The sequence below is a fragment of the Sminthopsis crassicaudata genome, chromosome 5 (assembly GCF_048593235.1).
Source record: "Sminthopsis crassicaudata isolate SCR6 chromosome 5, ASM4859323v1, whole genome shotgun sequence".
NCBI classification, from domain to species: Eukaryota; Metazoa; Chordata; class Mammalia; order Dasyuromorphia; family Dasyuridae; genus Sminthopsis; species Sminthopsis crassicaudata.
Genome location: NC_133621.1, coordinates 207,289,835 through 207,311,478, shown reverse-complemented (window position 1 = coordinate 207,311,478; position 21,644 = coordinate 207,289,835). Strand labels below are relative to the sequence as shown.

At 36.6% G+C, this 21,644-nt stretch overlaps 1 protein-coding gene across 9 annotated transcripts in view; it reads right to left on the bottom strand.

Annotated features, from left to right (window-relative positions):
- Positions 1-21,644, bottom strand: part of GRIP1 (glutamate receptor interacting protein 1) — a 762,478-nt gene that overhangs the window by 316,630 nt on the left and 424,204 nt on the right. The window lies entirely within an intron of this gene.

Genomic DNA, 21,644 nt, shown 5'->3' with positions numbered 1-21,644 from the left:
TCGCTGATTGGCTGTGTGTGTGACCTCACAGGCCCTATATAAGCCCACTGCAGGCAGCAACCGCCCTCTTTAACCTCCTGCTGTTCACCCTGGCTCCTAGCCTGGGTGGCCAAGCCAAGATGGGTAGCCGAAAGAGGTAAGGATTTTGGTAGTGAACACATGGGTCTTCTGACCAGGTGTTCACCAGGGAACCAACAAGTCAGGGCATCAGTTAGGGCATTATGTGAGTAGGTATAATAAAGGCTTTTAAGATTACATGTGGTTGTTCTTGAGTGCGCTACCGGTTACTAAGCTATAGATTCAAGAGATTGTGGCCAGAGACCTTAGAAGGCCTCAGAGGAGGCGAGCCGGGTAGAGCTCACACTGCAAAGGACAGTGGTCAAAGGTACTCTGGTGGGTCTAGGACAGACTAGTAATTGTAACTGCCGGGAGAGCACGTTACAACAAACAATCAAGAGAAGCATTCCCTGTGGTGATCTGACCCAACAATTAATTAGTTCCGCAGAGCCCCCCACTTTCTCAGCGATCACAGATACTGTGTTTTCAGCATCAAGTCTGGCACTGTCAAATAGTTCAACATCAGAAGTGGATTTGATTTCATCAGTAGAAATTATTTTAGAGATAGTTTTCAGCATCAAGTCTGGCACTGTCAAATAGTTCAACATCAGAAGTGGATTTGATTTCATCAGTAGAAATTATTTTAGAGAAAATATATTGTGATGTGCTTTGAGACCATACCCTAAAAGGAGCTGAAACCCCTTGTATATGTGGTCTCCCTAATTAATTAGAATGTGAGCTCCTTGAGAAGAACTGTTCCACTGGTATCCTCAGTGCTTTGTAAGTAGTAAGTAATTAATAGATGCTTTTGCAGTCATTCATTCATTCCTTGCAGATGGGAAGGAAGAAGGGAAAATAAGATTAAGGTTTCTCTGAGAAGGTGATATTATAATCAATGAATAAAACTGGGAGACAGACAAGTTTAGTGAGGGAAATTAATAAATTTCACTTTAAACATGACAGTAAATAAGTATTTGTTAAATGCCTATTAGGAGCTAAATGTTGGAGATTCAAAAGGAAGTTAAAACAAAGGAGCCTACAGTTTAATGGCAGACAAAAAATGTAAACACCTATGTACAAACAAGCTATAGAGGAGATAAATCTCAAATAAAATTTGGGACACTTAAAGGACTTCCAGGCAAGGTTTCTAACTGGAAGGAGCAAACTAGTGATGACATTTAATGATTATTTGGTGACTGTATCATAATCAAAAACTTCCTCTCAAGATTTATTATTGATCAATGTTTAAAAAAGAAAGTTTTACCAATTCTAACTCCCCCTCAGGAGAGGGATGGCGAATCAAGATAACGGTTTCACCTTGTAAAAACTGAAATGAGACAACTGAGGAAAAGAGGAAGAGGTCAAATGGGGGCCTTATAGAATTGTCAATGTAGATTGTTTTTTAGGTTTTTTTTTCTCTGTGCTTAATAGGTTGTAACCTGCCTGAAGGAAGAGATCATTTGTCTCCCAGGGCCTATCAAAAGGCCTTGTAGTTAGTGGCTGCCTAATCAATATTTATTTAACAGAATCACATTTTCACAGGTGGAAGTATACTCAGAGGCCATCTAGTGAAACCAGTACCTCTCTCTACAACATCCCCAACAACTCTGCTGGAAGATCTTCAGCAAGGGAAAACCTGCACCTTCCCAAAGGAACCAGATTCTACTCTTGGACAACTTTCATGGTCTTGAAGTGTTTCTTAGCTTTAGGGAACATAGAACTAACTTCAAGCTTTAAATTCCCTTCTGCACCTTCCTCCCATTATTCCTAATTATACCCTCAAGTAACTAATAGAACAAGTCTAATCTCTTTTCCTACAGGCCAGCTTTTCTAAGGTGAACACAGCTCTCAAGCCCCACTAAGTCTTCTCTTCTCTAGGCTACATAGTCACATAGTCTAGACACATATATTATGGTCTCTAGTCCCTCTCATTGTCTTGGTTATGCTCCTGGGGATGTGATTATTAATGGGGATTCTAAAATGTGCCCAAAAATGAACAGAAACTGCAAGGGGAGGGCTGGGCAGCAGAGCCATTAGGGCTATCTGGGGAAACCATGAACCCTAGGGTAACAATCATATTTTAGCTGCCATTCCACACTATTGATTAACTGTGGACTCAATACCCCTTGAAACCCCCTAGAACTTTTCCCTTGTCTAACAACCCTGGTTCTGCAATTAGTTAGGAATAAATAAAGATGTTAGAAAAACCTGAATTCATATCCAACCTCATAGCTATATGACCCTAGACAAGTCACTTAATTTCTCTCAGTTGCAGCTTCTTTTTTTATTAACCAGAGTGATAATAACAGCACCTACTTCATAAGGCTGGTGCAATGATCTAATGGGGGAATATATATATATATATATATAATGCTTTGCAAACCTTAAAGCATTATATAAATATAAGCTATTATTAATATTATGATTACTTTTGAAATGGATTCTTTAACCCCAGTGTAGAATGCTACATTTACCACATTAAAATTCCATCTTATTATATTTGGCTCACAATTCTGAAATTTTTTCATCAATCAGTTGGGAAATGAATAAGTTGCGGTATATGACTGCAATGCAATACTATAGAGATGATGAGCAGGACAGTTCTAATAAATGAGGACCTACATGAACTCATGAAAATTGAACAGAACTAGGAAAATATTGTACATAGTAATAGCAATATTGTACAATAATCAATTGTAAATGCCTTAGCTGCTCTGATTAACACAATGATCTATGACTTGCTATCTACCTCCAGAGAGAGTACAATATAGCTAATATGGAAGTATATCTTGCATGACTTTACATGTGTAACAGACATATTGTTTGCCTGCTCAATCCATGGAGAACTAGAGAGAGGGAGAGAAATGGAATTCAAAATTTTAAAAATGAATGTTAAAATTAAAGTATATTTTTTAAAACATTCTCAGCCTTCCACTATCCTATCAAGTTAGATATGCTCAACTCACTGTTGTTTAAAAATGGTATTTTTCCTTCACCAATTTTTATCTGAAGCAAAAAGTATGACTTTCCTTGAAGAAATGACAAACTATACTACTTTCTTCACCTCAGAAGAAATAAAAAAAGATTGCTTGCCAAGCACATGGTAAACAGAAGAGTCTTTTCTGGTCGGAATTTTCAGAAAGTAAGCTTGATAATAAAGCTGAAAACAACCTTGGGCAGGAAATCCCTTTGCAAATCTAATTTAATGATTTTTGCATTCTGGTACAATTTATTAAAATTAATATTCTGACTTTTGAGTTTGTACATTCACTAGAAAGAATATGTTCATTCTCTTGCCTTCACAAGTTCCCACAGGTTTACTTATTAATGAGATGAAAAGGGAAGTGTTATTCTTATAAGTGAAAAAATGAGAATTTTGCCATATGTAGTAACAGAGATAAAAGAAAAAGCACCAATACATTTCTTAACTATAAATCTAACAAGGTAAATATTTCTACAGAATTCTCAAATGCTTCCTGCTTTGACGCAGTCCTGATTCATTCAATTCCCTTTGATTTCCCCCACCACCACCCAAAGTATTCAATCTATAAAAACTTCAGGGTACGGCTATCAGGAAGCAACTCAATTATTGGCAAATTTAAACTGTTACACATTAAAAGTACTGGTGGATGCCATTAATGCTATCTCTCTAAAGACTATATGCTAAATCCTAATCTGTGGGGAAAAAAATCCAGAGTACTACATATACAATGATAGGAGCCCCTCCAATTCAGAGGGAAAGAGAAATCTAGAGATTTTTACAGAAAAAATAGCACCCTTCTCCTTAGTTATTAAAAACTTGGACCTAAGCATTCTCCATAAGAGTTTACAGGCTGATTTTGATTATTGTAGTAGAATATAGGGAAAGAGAGAAAAGAATGAAAGAAACTAATGACATTAGATATTGCAAATCCAAGACACCATTGATTTATAGTTAGTGGTAAATTAACAGTCAGCCTCTACTGAAAAGAACAAATAGAATATACCTATAAACAATTAAGCCACTGTACTATTAGTCTTCTCTTTGTAACTACAATATATAATTATATATTGTTATATGTTATATATTACATATATTATACAATATATATTATATATTGTATATTATATATATATAATATAATTGTACATAATATATGCAATATACAATATAAATTTTGGGGGGAGAGTCAATCCAAATACATATGATTCTCTTTAATAAGAAGAGATAGCAGAAAGTACTCTGGATTTAGGAGTCAAAAGGCCTGGGTTCTACTAATCTAAGATAAAGTGTACTCAGTAGGTTTGTGACCCTGGGCAAGTCACTTAACTTGTCTGCCTCAGATTACTTAATTGTAAAATTGGGATGATAATAATATCACCAACCCCTGCATTCCCTAGGCTTGTTGTAAGGATCAAATGAGGTAATATTTGTAAAGCATTTAGCACAGTGCTCTTTAGAGAAGTAGGGGCTTGAAAAATGCTTGATCCCTTCTATTCAGAAGAGATTTTTGTAAACTATATCCTTCCATGCAAGCATTTGCTGTTATAGGCAACTAGAAACTTTTGGGAATTTGAGCCTATGATTTAAGGTCTGAATCACTGCCAGTTATAAAGGAAAATCCCCCAAATAACTTCTACTTCCACTGGAGTAATGCTGATTTCAATTGTTTCACTTCTAAGACTACACAGATAGAGAGATCGGAATCATAGCTGAGGATTTTCAAGACAATAAGATTCTTGATATACAATTCAATGCCCAAAAAGGCTTCAGGAAACAGCATTATGCAAAAATGACACATATGTCAAAGTAACTATCAATCTCAAGAAGATGGCATTTAAAATCTTGGTGGTCTTTTCGTGTCTTATGGATTTTAGCCCCCTCTGAATAATTCATTTCCCAAGGTAATTTGAAAGCATTTTGCAATTTTAGAAGCCACTTATGAACCATTATATTAACAGTCGATTAAGTGGGCATCTATACAATATTGTCAACAGGTGGCATATCAACTGTGGATTATTATCCAAATAAGAAATGCAGAGTTTTATTGTATCCATTAATATTTTTTTTCAAATCCATATTGCATAGACCAAAGGATTATCCAAAAGTAAAGTGGATCCTTAGTTCTATTCAAAGCCTAGAATCTTCTGCAAAGCCTAAGAGTAGAGAACCATCAGGGAAATTTTAAGCTCTTTCTTAAATCTTAAGCTCTTAAAACTATTATAGTTTGATATAGGGGTTGCCTTTCTGCCTCTGTCATTTATTCAGCTTTTCCCCATATTCTCAATTTCCATATCTGAATATATGCAATTGCCATTCTTTTAATGTGGATGTGAGCATTTCAGCAGAAATAGCTGCCAAAAGACGAGAAAAGATTGTGCTCCTTTAATACACCATGACTAATTGGGGAAAACAGCAAATACACGCATTAGGATAATATCTGTAGGCTTATAACAATTCACCATCGCACCAGCAACACTATAACCAGCATTTTACAATATTGGGTAATGAAGAAAAAATGTTTCCTTATGCTCAGTAGAAACTTCCATAAGCAATTTTTTTTAAAAGAAGAGAAACTATTCACCCATTCTAAACTAAATAACATCATCCATCACTTCCCAATACCTTTAAAAAATGATTCAAATCATGAAAGCAGCAGATGGGGCTTCCAATACCCACATCAGGGGGAAAACCCCCACCACATTTATTTGGCACTTACACTAGGCACCATGATAGTGCTGCGAGTGTTTTTTTTAAAGTTCTAATCCTCAAGGAGCTTACAAAATGGGGAAGGAGAATAGCGTGCATAAATAAGGTATATTCAAGATACATGAAGAGTAGATGAAAAAGATAATCTCAACAGATTAATAATGAGGTTATGTTGTACTGGTATTTAATAACAAGGTTGTTTTGTAACCTTAACAGGTTATTTGATAAGAAGACTATTTAGTAATCTTAACAGATTATTTGTTATTTTATAACTTTAACAGGTTAGCAGCTAGGACACCTCCTAAGGGAGACAGAATTTCAGTTGAATTTTGAAGAAAGCCAAGGATTCCAAGAGGCAGAATTGAGTAGGGAGGACACTTTAGGAATAAGGACCAGTTAGTATAGAGGAAAGATATGGCTAGACAATAGTGTGTGGAGAGGGGAGTAATGTTTTAGAAGGCTGGAAAGAAAAGAAGGGGCCAAATGATGAGGGTTTCTATTTAATCCTACAGGCGATGGGGGGCCACTGGAATTTAATGGATGAGGAGGAGAGCTAACATGATCAAGTGCTTTGAGGAAATCACTTTGGAAGCTCTGTGGAGGTTGGATTAGAGTGGGGAGAAACATGGAGCAAGGGTCAATAGGCCAATATTCCATTAGTCTAGAGGACAACTGATGAGGGTCTGAATCAGGGTAGTCATTGCATGAGGAAAAAGAAGGGAATATAGTCAAGATATGGGGTATAGAAAGAAATAACATTTGGCAATTCATTGTAAGAATGAGAGAATGTTTGGGTAATTGGAATTATAGTAGTGGTCTTAATGTTTAAGAAGTTCAGAAGTTTCTTTTTTTCAATGAGAGAAAAGGGTGGAAGAGGGAGAGAGAGAAAATACATTTTAGGTTATTGAAAAACAAATTAAATTTAAAAAACATAAAGTAATAATCTGGAGAGGTACTTGGATAAAATCACACAGACAAGCAGAACCAAATTTTAAGCCTAAAACCTTCCCCCCCTCCCCCCAGGCTGGGGTTAAGTGACCTGCCCAGGGTCACACAGCTAGGAAGTATGAAGTGTCTGAGACCACATTTGAACTCGGGTTCTCCTGAATTCAGGGCTGGTGCTCTATCCACTGCACCACCTAGCTGCCCCCTAGCCTAAAACCTTGATTAGAAAATCCAGTTTTTCTACTTGGACCACAGCATCTATCTGTAATCCAGAAAAGAGATGACAAAGACCAGCAAATTAGAAATGAAAAGATGAAAAGAAAAAATGAAAATTTGAAGACCATGAACATCTTCAAGAAAGAATCATTGAACTCATACACAAGGGATAAAAATGGGGAAAGAATCAAGGTTTATTCCCAAGTTTCAGTTTTGAGTATACAATTAGAAATACAGGGCTTAGTTCTAGCTTAGACACTACCTAGTCCAAGCTTATAAATGAAGAAAGAAATGCCTTTGGTGGTGCCTTTGGTAGAAATGATAAAATTGAAAAGGCTGTGCTCTTAGGGGGGAAGATGAAGATTTCTGCTTTGATCTGTTGGGCTTGAAGTAACAGTGGTGTACCATGACCTCCAGGGGTTGAGAGGCTAGGAAGGCAGTATAGCATCATTTTGTCTTTTTGTTTAAGATTATTTCTGGCCTACTGACCCAGATAATCATAAATACATTTTTCTAACCTCTAACATGGAAAAACTAAAGCTAGATAGAAACTTATCTTGATTGTAAAAAAGAAAAAAATGACCCTCTTAACTGAAGCTTCTCCTTTTATTTTCCAGCTGTCTACCTAAACATTTCAAGCCCTCGGTTATGAAAGGCTTCTTTCTCTGTATTTTATTGACATCATTCAGATCTATCACATTAGCACTTTATATTTCTTTTTCACTGTGGAGCCCACTTATTAATTTTTGACACACTTATACCTTGGTCAGGATGGAAAAGCAATAGGTTATGCTGCTCAGGAATGTCAATATGCCATAGCATACAGGCCACTGGTTTGGAGGTTGAGAGACATAAAACACTAAGAGTCCTTTCCATTCATTGGTATTTAAACAGAAAACTACTGAGCATTAGGCACTTTAGAGGTGAATTTGCATTATGTTACACCAAGCATCATGGGGAATGAATTGTGTGTCTTTAAACATTAATTTCTAAATATCTAGATGTGGGGTCTTAACCTTGGGTCACTTTATGTACTTCAGGGGAACAAGGATGGGGAAAATCTTACATTTTTATTTTCATTGATATCTGCTTAAAATTTAGCATTTGATTCAATTATGGATTTAAAAATACTATTCTGAGAAATCTATAGGCTTCACTAGATTGCCAATGGGGACTATAATACCAAAAAAAATCTCTTATAATCCCCCTGATATAAGTGATTTTTTTTTTATTTGGTTCAGATGTGTCCAATTCTGACTCTTTTTAGGAGTTTTATTAGCAGGAATACTACAGTTATTTGCCATTTCCTTCTCCAGCTTATTTTTACAGATGAGGAAACTGTGGCAAACAGGGTTAAGTGACATGCCCCAGGTCACATACCTAATAAGTATCTGAGGTCAGATTTGAAATCATGATGATAAGTCTTCCTGATACAAGTCCAGTGCTCTATCCACTGTGGAACCTAGCCACCCACTCTAGTGACACAGAAGATGTATACAATTGAGTAAAAGAATGCTAAGAGTCAGTCCCATCAAAGAGAAAGTTCAATCACCAAAACAGTAGGCCTGAAGGATAAGGCTAAAGAGAAACTGTCACTGAAACAAAACTCTAAGCTTTCTGTATCTCAATATATAATTTCTGGATTAGAGGGGAAGAAAAAAAAAGACAACTTGATCTCACCTCACCCACAGTCAAGAAGATAGGATTTTATTAAAGGGTTTTTTTTTGTTTTTGTTTTTGGTAAACAGTGAATGTTTCATGCAATATCTAATGGTTGCAAAGATTGACCAATTTTAAAGGACTAAAATCCTCTTGGCTGCTGACTAAATTACTTAGATATCTAGGGAATTAATTTTTTCTTGAATTTACATCTGTTTATACATATGAACATTTTAACATATAGCAACTTTCTTTGCTTCTCCAGATGTTCTCTAAATACTCAGCCACTTGCAGAATCATGGCCCTCTTAGTTGTGCTATCATTGGGCAGTGTAATCATTCAGCACTAACATGTTGGATATTACTTTTCTGAAGTCTTTTTTTTTTTTTAAACTTTCTTGTGGAAGACAAAGTAATTGAGTTTTAAAAGGATCAAGAAATGCCTTTTCTAAAAGTGACATTCAAGGAAACAAACTGCTCAGTGTGGGAACTCCCTCCCATGACAGAAATTTGGGATTGAAAGAAAAGGTTTGCCTTAAGCTCAGAGAAGTTAAGTATATTCTTACTGCTAGTAAGTGCTAGAGGTGGCATTTGAATCCAGGTATTCTTTTTTTTTTTTTTTTATTATATATATATATATATATATATATATATATATTTTATAATATTATCCCTTGTATTCATTTTTCCAAATTACCCCCCCTCTCTCTATTCCCTCCCCCCGACGACAGGCAATACCATACATTTTACATGTGTTATAATATAGTCTAGGTACAATACATGTGTGCGAATATCATTTTCTTGTTGCACAATAAACATTAGAATCCGAAGGTACATGCAACCTGGGCAGACAGATATTAGTGCTAACAATTTACATTCATTTCCCAGTGTTTCTTCTCTGGGTGTAGCTACCTCTGTCCATCATTGATCAACTGGAAGTGAGTTGGATCTTCTTTATGTTGAAGATTTCCACTTCCATCAGAATACATCCTCATACAGTATTGTTGTTGAAGTGTACAATGATTTCCTGGTTCTGCTCATTTCACTCAGCAACAGTTCATGTAAGTCTCTCCAGGCCTCTCTGTATTCCTCCTGCTGGTCATTTCTTACCGAGCAATAATATTCCATAACCTTCATATACCACAATTTACCCAACCATTCTCCAACTGATGGACATCCATTCATCTTCCAGTTTCTAGCTACAACAAAAAGAGCTGCCACAAACATTTTGGCACATATATGTCTCTTTCCGCTCTTTAGTATTTCTTTGGGATATAATCCCAGTAGTAGCGCTTCTGGGTCAAAGGGTATGCACAGTTTGATAACTTTTTGGGCATAATTCCAGATTGCTCTCCAGAATGGCTGGAATCCAGGTATTCTTAAACTTCCAATTTTCCTCCTCTAGCTTCCTCTCCATTACCCATAATACTCCACCAATTGTCAATCTTGCTGTTTCTCTCTCCATAATATGCCTTGCCTTGAAGCCATCTTCAAAAACAGAAACTCACAAACTCTCACCTGGACAATTCCAAGCCTCCTCATGGGTCTCCCTGACTCAAGACTTTTCCTTCTCCAGACTCAATTGTCTGTTCCTTGTTTCCAAAAAGAATCAATGGCATCACAGGGTAGTGTCTTGACTCATGCAGGAACTGGGTTTTAGTGAGGCAAAAGTGCACAAAGTATCAGTCTCTCTCTCTTCTGGGCTCATCAAAGTTCAATGGCAAGAGAAAACTCAATCCATGCAGTGGATGATCTTGGTGACTTGGAAGTCACTGGAACAAATCAGTCCTCTTTGTACCACATGGTTGCGGTATTCACCCCCTAACTCACCTGTGAGTTACTCTCTATTTGGTTTATCCCACCTGCTGAGACAGTTCATTGTGGTATGGTCCCTATGCATGTTATAGCTTGGCAAATGGATACCAAAGGTGGACAAGTAGCCCAGAAAAGGGTTTAGCAAGCCAGCACACCAGAGGCACTAATCCACTTTAAACACCCCATATACCCTGACTGCCTCTAGGATTAAATCTAAACTCTTTTGTTTGCCTTCCAGTGCCTATAAGCATCTATAAATAGCTTCTCTGTTCCAATCTCATCTTGTACAATTTCTCTTCCTACACCCTAAGGTCTAACCAAATAGGTCTTTTCTCTGTTCTTCCCAAATCAATTCAATCTTTTCTTACTGTAATTTTAAAATAGTGGCCTCTAAATTCCTTAAAACCTCGTTATGTATTATGTTCCTGATGCTCTCAAATGGCAAATTTCTTATTTATTATCTTATGTTTATTTTTATATATTTTGCATGAATATATACGTACATACATGTGTAAGTATGTATTATACGTGTGTGCTACTATGCTAGTTGAAGCTGAAGGAGGGATAGGTAATATATGTCAATGAGAATCAAACTGTTACCATCACCTGTCCCCAGAACCTGATGGATAAAGTCCACCAAAACTCTGTACCTAAGAGCCAGGGGAACAGCAGTGTCCCCAAACTATCAGCCCTGCTTTTAATAAGCTCCTTTCCTCATATATAATGCAGGGGAGCAATCCCTGAAGAGAAGGAATCTGGCATCTTAGGACCTTCAACCAACTTCCAGCAAAGACTAGGTAAAATCAGAATCCCCAAAATAGCAAGGACACTTCAGGCTATTGACCCTGCTTCCAGATCACCTCTACTCCCTCCCAGCCATATACCGGAAAAACAGATCTTGCAGAGATGGGACGTGTCAGTTGTCAAAGCCTCTATATTCTCAGCAGTCACAACTTCTGAAGACTCAGAAAATAGTTTTCACTACCAAAGTTTTTGGCTGTGTTAATGAATGATTTTGTTAATGGAAATGATATTAAGATGTATTACTTTTTCCTCCATCCTAAGAACCTTGGAATTTTGCCAGGGACCCATACAACTAAAACCTATTTGTCCTGAACACTCTTCCCATTAGAATGTGAGCTCCTGGAATTCAGACAGTTTCATTTTCTATTTGAATATCCAGCTCTTGGCAAATAGTAAATGTTGAATAAATGATTCTTGATCATACAATCACACACACACACACACACACACACACACACACACACACACACACACACACACACACACACACACACTGTCTTCCCAACAGAATGTTAACTTAAGAGCAAATACTGCCATTTTTTACCTGCCTATTTCCAATGTGTAGCACACTGTCTGACATGTAGTGGGAATTTAATAAATGCTTGTTGGCTGACTAATTTCTGGGACTGAGAGTTCCCAATCAAACTACATTATGAGGTAAATTAACTGTCTGGATTCCTCGAGGAGCCAAACCATCAACTATTGCATTATTTTTACGTGAAGTTCTTCCATAAGTTTCCAAACACCAATGTGCAAATTAAATTTGGAGATACAATGCCTGTGTAAGTTAGAAGACTGTCCATGTTCATTTTATATTTGATGCTTATTCGTTGGTTAATTCAGATAATAGTTTATTTAAAGCTAGTTTAACATATCCCATAAAACATTGGGAGACAGTGAGTTCAGATCACCTAACAAGGTAACTGACAGAAAAAGAATGCAAATCTTCCATTGCCCAGGGAAAATGCTAGCAGCTGATTAAAGGAATTTCTTTAAATCCCACATTTAACATTCTTGCATTAGCACGAGTATTGCTCCATTTTTGCTAAATCCTTTAAACCTTAAAATCTGAATTTTTAAGAGATGCATTCCATTGGTGCTCCTTTTAGCATCATATAACCCTTAGAAATGGAAACACTAATTCAATTAATCAAACAAATATTTATCAATCACCTTCTATCTCAGGCAATAAGCATTTATTAAGTGCTCAAAATGTGTCAGGCAGGGATACGCAAAAGAGAGACAAAAGATAATCCCTGACCTTGAAAAGCTTACAATATAATGGGGGAGATGATAACCAAACACAAAACAAATTCATAAATAAGATACATACAGGATGAGTGGGAAAAAATCAACAGAGGTATGGGACTAAGATTAAGAGGGGCTGGGGATGGCCTCTGATAGAAGGTGGAGATTTAGCTGGGATCTGAAGGAAGCCAGGGAAATCTGGAGGCAGAGATGAGAGAAAGCCCTTCAAGCATGACAGAAAAGTCAGGAAAATGACAAGAGTCTGGAGGTGGAAGGTCTTGTTGGTAAGAGTCAGGAGCACTTGGTGGTATAAGCCATAAGAAGCCTGGTCGACTAGGTTATAAAAGGCATTAAAGGCATTGTACTTTTTTGTGGGGCAATAGGAAGATACTGGAGTGAGTTTGAGAATGGAGGGGATGTGGCTGAACTTACTGTATGCCAGGCACTGTGCCAACTAGGCATTAAGGTTATAAAAATTAAAGTGAGAAAATCCCTTCCTGCAAGGAACTTACATGCTGCTTGTATTAAGGAAACTTATTATATGCACATACATGCATGTGCACACATATACACAGGTTTCCTTAATATATACATGCATGTACATCCACATATGTATATATGTGTGTACAATATAAGCATACATTGTATACTTATATACACATGTGTGTATACACATACATATATGTGTATATACATACCTATATATATTTCTATATAAACCAAACACAATTTTTTTGGCAAGGTAATCGGGGTTAAGTGACTTTCCTAGGGTCATATATCTAGTAAGTGTAAAATATTGGAGGCCAGGTTTCAAATCAGTCCTCCTTACTCCAGAGCAAATGCTCTATCCATGGTACCACCTAACTGCCTCTTGTTCATAGATTTTTCTTTTAAAATGCCGGATATAACCCACCTCCCAAAACAAAAGTATGATGGAAGGCACAGGTAATGTGAACTGGAAACATAAGAGATATTGTGCTTTTACATTTAATATTTCATTTTTTAAAAAAGGAAACTAAAAGTTTATTTGTTTTCAAAACAGAACTACAATTATATCAGCATAATCAAAACACTATCTCCCCTCCATATAATTATACTTCAAGGGTCTGTGATTTTATTGGTGTGCATATTCCATCTACTTATAAGAGAATAAATTCATGCATTCTTCGAGTCATAATTTTTAAGAACTGCTGTGGTTTAATAATCATCAAAAATCCCAGGATCAACCTGGGATCGGTGCCATACTTATGAATCCCAGGCCTATGAATCCAGGTAGGCTACTCAGTGGTTTAGACCAGAACTTCTTAAACTTTTTCCACTTATGACCCCTTTTTGCCCAATAAATTTTTGTGTGACAGGAATACAATACAGGTATACAAATCAAACATTTACCAATAATAAATCATAATACCATGACCCTCACTTTCAGTTGTATGATTGCAAACAATACTTTAAGAAGCTTTGATTTAGAAGTTCTTTCTAATTGATAGTATTTGTAGAGCTCCCCTGGCACATCCACTGAAAAGCCAAGGTCAAGTATAGAAAGATCCACATGAACTGATGTAGATTAAAAATAAGCTGAGCCAATAAAACAGTATACGCGATGACTGCAATGATGCAAATGGAAAGAACCACCACACACAAGAAAACCAAAAGGGAATAATGTAGACTTAAAAAGATCAAGAATGACTGGGAAGAAAAGATAGGAAAGGATATGTCCAACCCACCCCTTTGTGGAGGTGAAAGATGCACAAGTGTATTTTCTATGTATTTTCTGAAATTTTTTTCATTGATTGGCTGTGCTAATTTCTTTCTCCTTTTTCTTTTTTTTTTTTTTCTTTTAAAAAAGAAAATACCGTTGGCTATATGAAATGGCCCTGGGGAAAATAGGGTGAAAGATACTGGGGGAAACCATAATGATGTTCCAAAAAAAATAAAAAGGAAGGAAGGAAGGAAGGAAGGAAGGAAGGAAGGAAGGAAGGAAGGAAGGAAGGAAGGAAGGAAGGAAGGAAGGAAGGAAGGAAGGAAGGAAGGAAGGAAGGAAGGAAGGAAGGAAGGAAGGAAGGAAGGAAGGAAGGAAGGAAGGAAGGAAAGGAAGAAAGGAAGGAAGGAAGGAAGGAAAGGAAGAAAGGAAGGAAGGAAGGAAACAAGGAAGGAAGAAAGGAAGCAAGGAAGGAAGGAAACAAGGAAGGAAGAAAGGAAGGAAGGAAGGAAGGAAAGGAAGAAAGGAAGGAAGGAAGGAAGGAAACAAGGAAGGAAGAAAGGAAGCAAGGAAGGAAGGAAACAAGGAAGGAAGAAAGGAAGGAAGGAAGGAAGGAAAGGAAGAAAGGAAGGAAGGAAGGAAGGAAGGAAGGAAGGAAGGAAGGAAGGAAGGAAGGAAGGAAGGAAGGAAGGAAGGAAGGAAGGAAGAAAGGAAGGAAGGAAGGAAGGAAGGAAGGAAGGAAGGAAGAAAGGAAGAAAAAGAAAGAAAGAAAGAAAGGAAGGAAGGAAGAAAAGCCTCATTGGGCATTATTCAGCCAACTTGGTCTTCTCTCTGTCTTGGTCTTCATCTATGAGCTTCATCTGCTCTCTGTACTGGTGATCTCCCATGCATCCAATGCATTCCCTTATTATCTATGCCTTGTAATCCAATCCCTGTTTTTTGTTTAAGATACAGCTCAAGCATTACCTACTTTATAAAGTCTCTCCTGGTTCTTCTCCCCCCAAACTCCTATTACTTGCCTTCCCAAAGTACCTGAAATTTAACTACTCTGTACCCCTTGCATTTATTCACATTATTTTTATTCTATATTTACTTCTACATTTCCTTAAGCTTCCTGTGATGAGAATATAAGGTTATTGAAAGATTACTTAGTTACTTGCATTTTTATTTTCTGGCATGATGGCTGACACACTGGAGTCAAGAAATTCTACTTCATTATTGACTGAATGAAACATTTCTAATAAGGGTCTAATATTCAATATATATGGCAACTAATAGAAATCAATAGTCATATGTCTTTCACAGATAATAGACAAGTGTTCAAAGGACACTAATCACTACAGTTCTCAGATAAAGAATTGAAAACCATTAATAAAAATATACCAAATGACTAATAATAAAAGGAATGCAAATCCAAATATTCCTAAAGTTTCATTTTATGCCCAGCCAATTGGCAAAAAAGGAGAAAAGTTATAAAATATCAAATAACAGGCACCTTAATACCCTATTGGTGAAACGATGAATTGGCCTAAACATTCCAGAAAGCTATTTATAATTTTCTAAGGAAAATTAAAAAATAAATCTATAGCATTTGACAAAGAGATGCCATTGCTTAGGATCAAAAATAAAGGCTTCATATATACCAAAAATATTTATTGCAGTACTTTTTGTAATAGAAGAAATGGGGAACAAAGCAAATGTCCATCGATGTCTAAAGTTGAATTTCATGAATATAAAAGATGATTATTGTACCTTAACAAATAATAATTATGAAGCAAACAGAAAAGAGTGGGGAAACAATACGAGCTGATTCCAAGTAAGCAAAAGCAAGAAAAGAATATACAGAAGATGACAATGTAAATAAAAAACCAACAAAACAATCAAATTGAATGTTATTAGGAAGCTAGGTGGCCCAGTGGTTAGAACCCTGGGCTTGGAGTAGAAAGATATGAGTTCAAATGCAGCCTCACATGTGCACTAGATAAATGATCTTGGCTAAAACACTTGTTTGTCTAAGTTTCCTCAACTGAAAATGGGGTTAATGATAATACCTGTAAGATATAACATAGTGCCTGGCACATAGTAAATCATATGGAAATGTTTGCTTCTTCCCTTCAATTCACCTTCCTTCTTCCCTCTAAAATACTAATGACCAGGCTTGGCAACAAAGAAGAGATAATTGAAAGCATCTTCCTTCACTCTGCTGCAGAAATAAGGAGTTATTATGGGGTGGGAACACTGCATATATTACCAGATATTCAATAGCTTAGTTAGTTTATTTTTTATCAAATGGGATAACTTTCTGTGACAAGGTGAAGAGAGGTATACATTAAGGAATAAAGACAATGTAGAAAATATATCTTTATAGATACACACATACATATAGTTACATAAACAGATATATACATTTATATGTACATATGTGTATATATACACAAACATACATATATGTGATATATGCAAACATACATACATATGATATTGATATATATATATATATATACATACATATATATACACACACTTACATATATAGCTTTATTTAAAAAAAAAAAAGAAAACCCCAAGATTACAAAAGTAGATTAATGCTGGTACCATGGACAGAAATATTAATCTCTCTAGATTCCCTTGCTGACTCTTCAGTATTTTTTGGGTCTTCTTTACCACGTTGTTCATTTTTTTTTCATGATTTTCTTCTATCCCTCTCACTTTTCTTCCCAATTTTCCCTCTTTCTTAGTTGAATTTTAAAATCCTTTTTGTGCTCTTCCATGATTTGAGATCAATTCATATTTTTATTTGATGATACAGGAGCTTTGACTTTGTTGCCTTCTTCTGAGTGTATATTTTGATCTTCCTTGTCACCACAGTAACTTTCTATGTCAGAATTTTTTTCCCTGTTCTTTGCTCATTCTCCAGCCTATTTCTTGACTTTTAATTCTATGCTAAAGTGGGTCTCTGTTTCCCCACTGGAAGGATTACTGGAAGGATGTCTCAAGCTTCAGGTTTTTTGTACAGTTGTTTTCAGAGATAATTCGGGGGATCCCTAAGTTTTTGGGTCTTCCAAGGTTGTATGATCCAAGGAAAGGTGAGTTTACTACTCTTCTGTACTGTGTACTGGTTTGTGAGCCACCACAAGCACTCTTTTCAAGCCCACTTCCCTGCAGCCACAAACTCTGCTACCTTAGTGTTCTCTTCACACTGGGACTAAGACCCAAGACTGAGACCAGATCCAAGTAGAAACAGTGCAACAGAGTTCTGCCCCTGCAAATCTTCTGACTCATTGAATATACCTCTTACAGTCTGTAGGTTGAGAGCTCCAGTAGCAACTACCGCAACTGCAGATTTAGTCACCCCTTTGGGTATCTCTGCTGGTAGTTTGCACCAGACTATGCTCTACCCTTACCCTAGAGCATTAGATCTTTCTTGCCAACCTCCTAAGCTATCTTGGGCTGAAAATTGCTCCACTCTGTCTTTTTCTGGGTTCTGCTGCTCTAGAATTTGATTAGATTCATTATTTATAGGTATTTGCAGAGATCTCTAGAACTCAGGCAAATTCTTGCCTTTGCTCTGTCAGCTTGACTCTATTTCTATCTTCCTTCCCTGCTAATTCTTCATAGGATTTTGTCTACCATCCCACAGAAATCTCTTCATCATGGAAATTCACTAAACCTTCAGACATAACATTGTACATGAAGGTATAGAAGCATAAAGAAAACATGGTCAGATCTGCACTTAAGACCAAGTCATTCCTCTACTTAGTCAACTTCAAGAGTTCCCTATTGCCTTTTGGATAAAATAAGGACTTTATGAGATAAGACATTTAACTATGAAAGCCTAATACAACCTGGTTACAACCTACATTTCTACTATCTTTCTATTTGGGTAGACAATTGAGGTTAGGTAACGTTCTCAGGTCCTTCTGACTCCAGGGCATCATCCAGCTGCCCCCTCTAGAGGACTTACATTGGAATTATCCTGTGCTCCTGTGCCCTCACCTCCTAATTCACTAGTTCCTCCCAGAATGTCTAATTTAAGGAAGAGACAAGACAGAGGTCAATCCTGTCTTCATTCTTCTCTAGGCTAGATTCATCTAGACAGGACTTTCCTATACCAACTGTAATGTAAAACTTTTGGGGTACTGTTTTTCATTTATGAAATGAGATTAAAAAATGATGAACAATTGCATGCCCAACTAAGAAGGGCTCTTCCAAAGATCAATCCTAAAAATCTCATGCCAATCTGTGGGGCCTAAATATAAAGAGATATTACAACACTTTACAGAATAATGAATAAGAATTGAGAGAAACGTGAGAAGACTTATGAACAGTGATTTAAGAATGAGGAAAACAAGAAATATGACTACAGTAACATAAATGGCAAAAACAACAGCTAAAGACTCATCTGAATATTTAATACTGTTAAAGACAAAACTTGGTCCCAGAAAATAACTAGTGACAAGTAGAACTTATGTGCTTTATCATATTAGATGTTAAGCAGCAGCTTTTTAACCATTGTGCTTAGGAAAGAGAGTAAGGAAGCAATGTGTTTGTGTTCCTGTGGTCAGACATAGATACATAAAATAAACATCATCCTCCATCCCCTGCCCATACTTTATTCCTAGATCAGCTTTATTGTTAGCAGTCTACAATCCTGCAGGATAGAAATCTTAATCAATACTGTACAAAGCAAATAATCCATTGACAACCTATAAGGCTGCAGTCTTTTAGATTAATAGTAAATGGTTACCAACAGAATTAGGTCATTGAAAAAAAGTTACTCTTTGCAATTTTACTTTTTTTCCATGTTCTTAAAGATAGGAAATAAGAGTATTTTATATGTCCTTGGTTCATTTATTGATTTGTAACACTGTACATGAAAGTGTAGAGGCATAAAGAAAACTAGTCATACCTGCACTTAATACCAAGTGATTCCTCTACTTAGTCAACTCCGAGAGTTCCCTTTTGCCCTTTGGATAAAATATGAACTTTATAGGATAGGATATTTAGCTTTGAAAGCCTTACACAAACTAGTTTCAACCTACATTCTATCCTCCCTGGACATTATTCCCTCTCCCACACTCTATAATCAAACCAAATTGACCTCTGCAGCCTTCATGCAAAACATCCATTCTTTTCTCTTGGTACCTTTGCACAAGTAACTCCTCCAAGCTTAAAATGCTTTACCTCCTCCTCATGAGTTCCTCTCTTCCCTTAAGATACAGTCCAGGTACCATCCTCAGCACAAAACCTTTCCTCATTATCCCTCCAGCTAGTTTCCTCCCTCCCACCAGGAGGATTACTGCAATAGCTGATGGTGACTCCACCTTCTTTAGGTCTCTCCTCATCCCAATCCATCCTTCCTTCAGCCTCTAAAATGGTTTTTCTAAAGTATAAGTCTGATCATGTCAAGCACACACAGTGCACATGATCCCTAACTCAGTAAACTTCCCATTGTCTCTCAGATAAGAAAAATACTCTGGTTGACATTCAAAGACCTCCATATCTTTCCAGTTTCTTTACACCTTACTTCTCGACATATACTCTCTGATCCAGTGGCACTAGTCTCCTGGCTGTTTCACAAGCAAGATATTCCGTCTCTTAGGTCTAGACATTCTCTCTGATAATGTTCCCCATGTTCCTGGCTTCCTGAAAGTTCTAACTAAAATCCCACCTTCTACAGGAAGCTTCCCCTAACCCTTCATAATTCTAGTGCCTTCCCTCTGTTATTTCCTATTTATCCTGTACATAGTTTGCTTTGCATATATTTGTTTACATGCTGCCTCCTCCACTAGACTATAAACTCCTTGAGAACTGGGATTGTCTCTTACCTCTTTTTATATTCCCAGTATTTAGCACAGGTTTTGGCACACAGTACGAGTTTAATAAACATTTATTAATTGATTGATTGTATTTAACTATTGTAAATGTGTGGCTTTGGGCAAGCCACTTAATTCTTTTGCCTTAGTTTCCTCTTCTGTAAAAGAGGTGGAGCTAGAGAAAAAATGGAAAACTTTTCTAGTATCTCTGATAAGAAAATCCTAAATAGGGCCCCAAAGTATCAGACATAGCTGAAATATATGTATTTACTTTATGCTACATACGAGTATCTATATCTATATGTGACATATGTGTGTGACGTGCCATATAACATATCTTTAATGTATACGCACATATGTATATGTATGATGTTGTATGTATACTGTGTGTCTGTCTCCTTCATTAGGAAAAAAAAAAGCTCATTAGAAGTAGGGATTGTTTCATTCTTTGCACTTGTATCCCCAGTCCACGGGACACTGTCTAGTACAAAGGCATAATAAATACTTGTTGAATGGTTGATACTTATAGGTTGAAGCCACTTAAACTGTTGTGCCTTAGGCAGCTCTCTAAAAATGTATCTTACACAGTAGTTATGTATCTTCATGAGTTGGAGTTTACAAATCAGGGCTTTCCCAATACATTTAAAATCACAGTGTGTGTGTGTGTGTGTGTGTGTGTGTGTGTGTGTGTGTGTGTGTGTGTGTGTGTACACATGGGGGGGGGAATTATATAAGCATTTATAATTACTACATAAATGTAATCTGGGGAAGCACTTTTCTATCTCTGTTCTATATTAATAGAATTCATATCTTCTACCTGCTCCTGCCATACCAAGGTAACCTTCTGTATTTATATACTTATCTCAAGTTCTGATTTATATAAGCTGTCCTCTATACATTAGAATGCAAGATCCTTGAAGTCAAGGAACATTCCATGTTCTTGTGAATCTCTATAAAAGGGCACAAGGTTTATGTGAATATAGGAAATAATTTCTGTGAATTTAACATTGTATGATTTTTGAAAACTATAGGTGTATGTTATACATAATTATTTAATAACCTAGTTTTAATTATTCGTTATGAGAGTTTCAATCTTCTCCTTTGTGGTCAAGAAATTTCATCTGAATATAGGGGGTTAGAAAAGCTTGAAAAATAATAAAGCTAATATCTTGTCTTCATTATTATTTTCCTCAACAACAGGTTTTCCTCCTTCTCATGGAAAGGTTAAGTTGCATACTTCCAGAAATCAAAGGTGATAAATATAGTGTCTCTTCTCATTCATGAAACTAGAGTCCCTGGCTAGTAATTACAGAAGAATATTTATTGTTTTGCCCCCTCTCTATGCTGGTACCCAAGCTCCCATTGTGCCAGAAGGCAGGAAAGATGGACAGTTAAAAGCAAAGAGAAACTCCCCCAAAACAACTTTCTCCTAACAAATCACTACTTTTATCAACACTGAATTTACTTCATGACAGATGTAGGCTTTGTCTGCTGACTTTGGATTTCCCACTTCCTATTCCCCACCTTCAGTGTTTTGAGGCAATAAGAGTCCTGGTTAATCTTTTTACCTTCTCTAGACCAACCAAGGGCTGCCTGATGGACTTTAATTATAGCTCTCCCTGAAAACTAGTGGGAGGAAACATTTGTAAAAAACAAAGAAACAAACAAAAAACCAAAATATTTCCTTTTTTGCC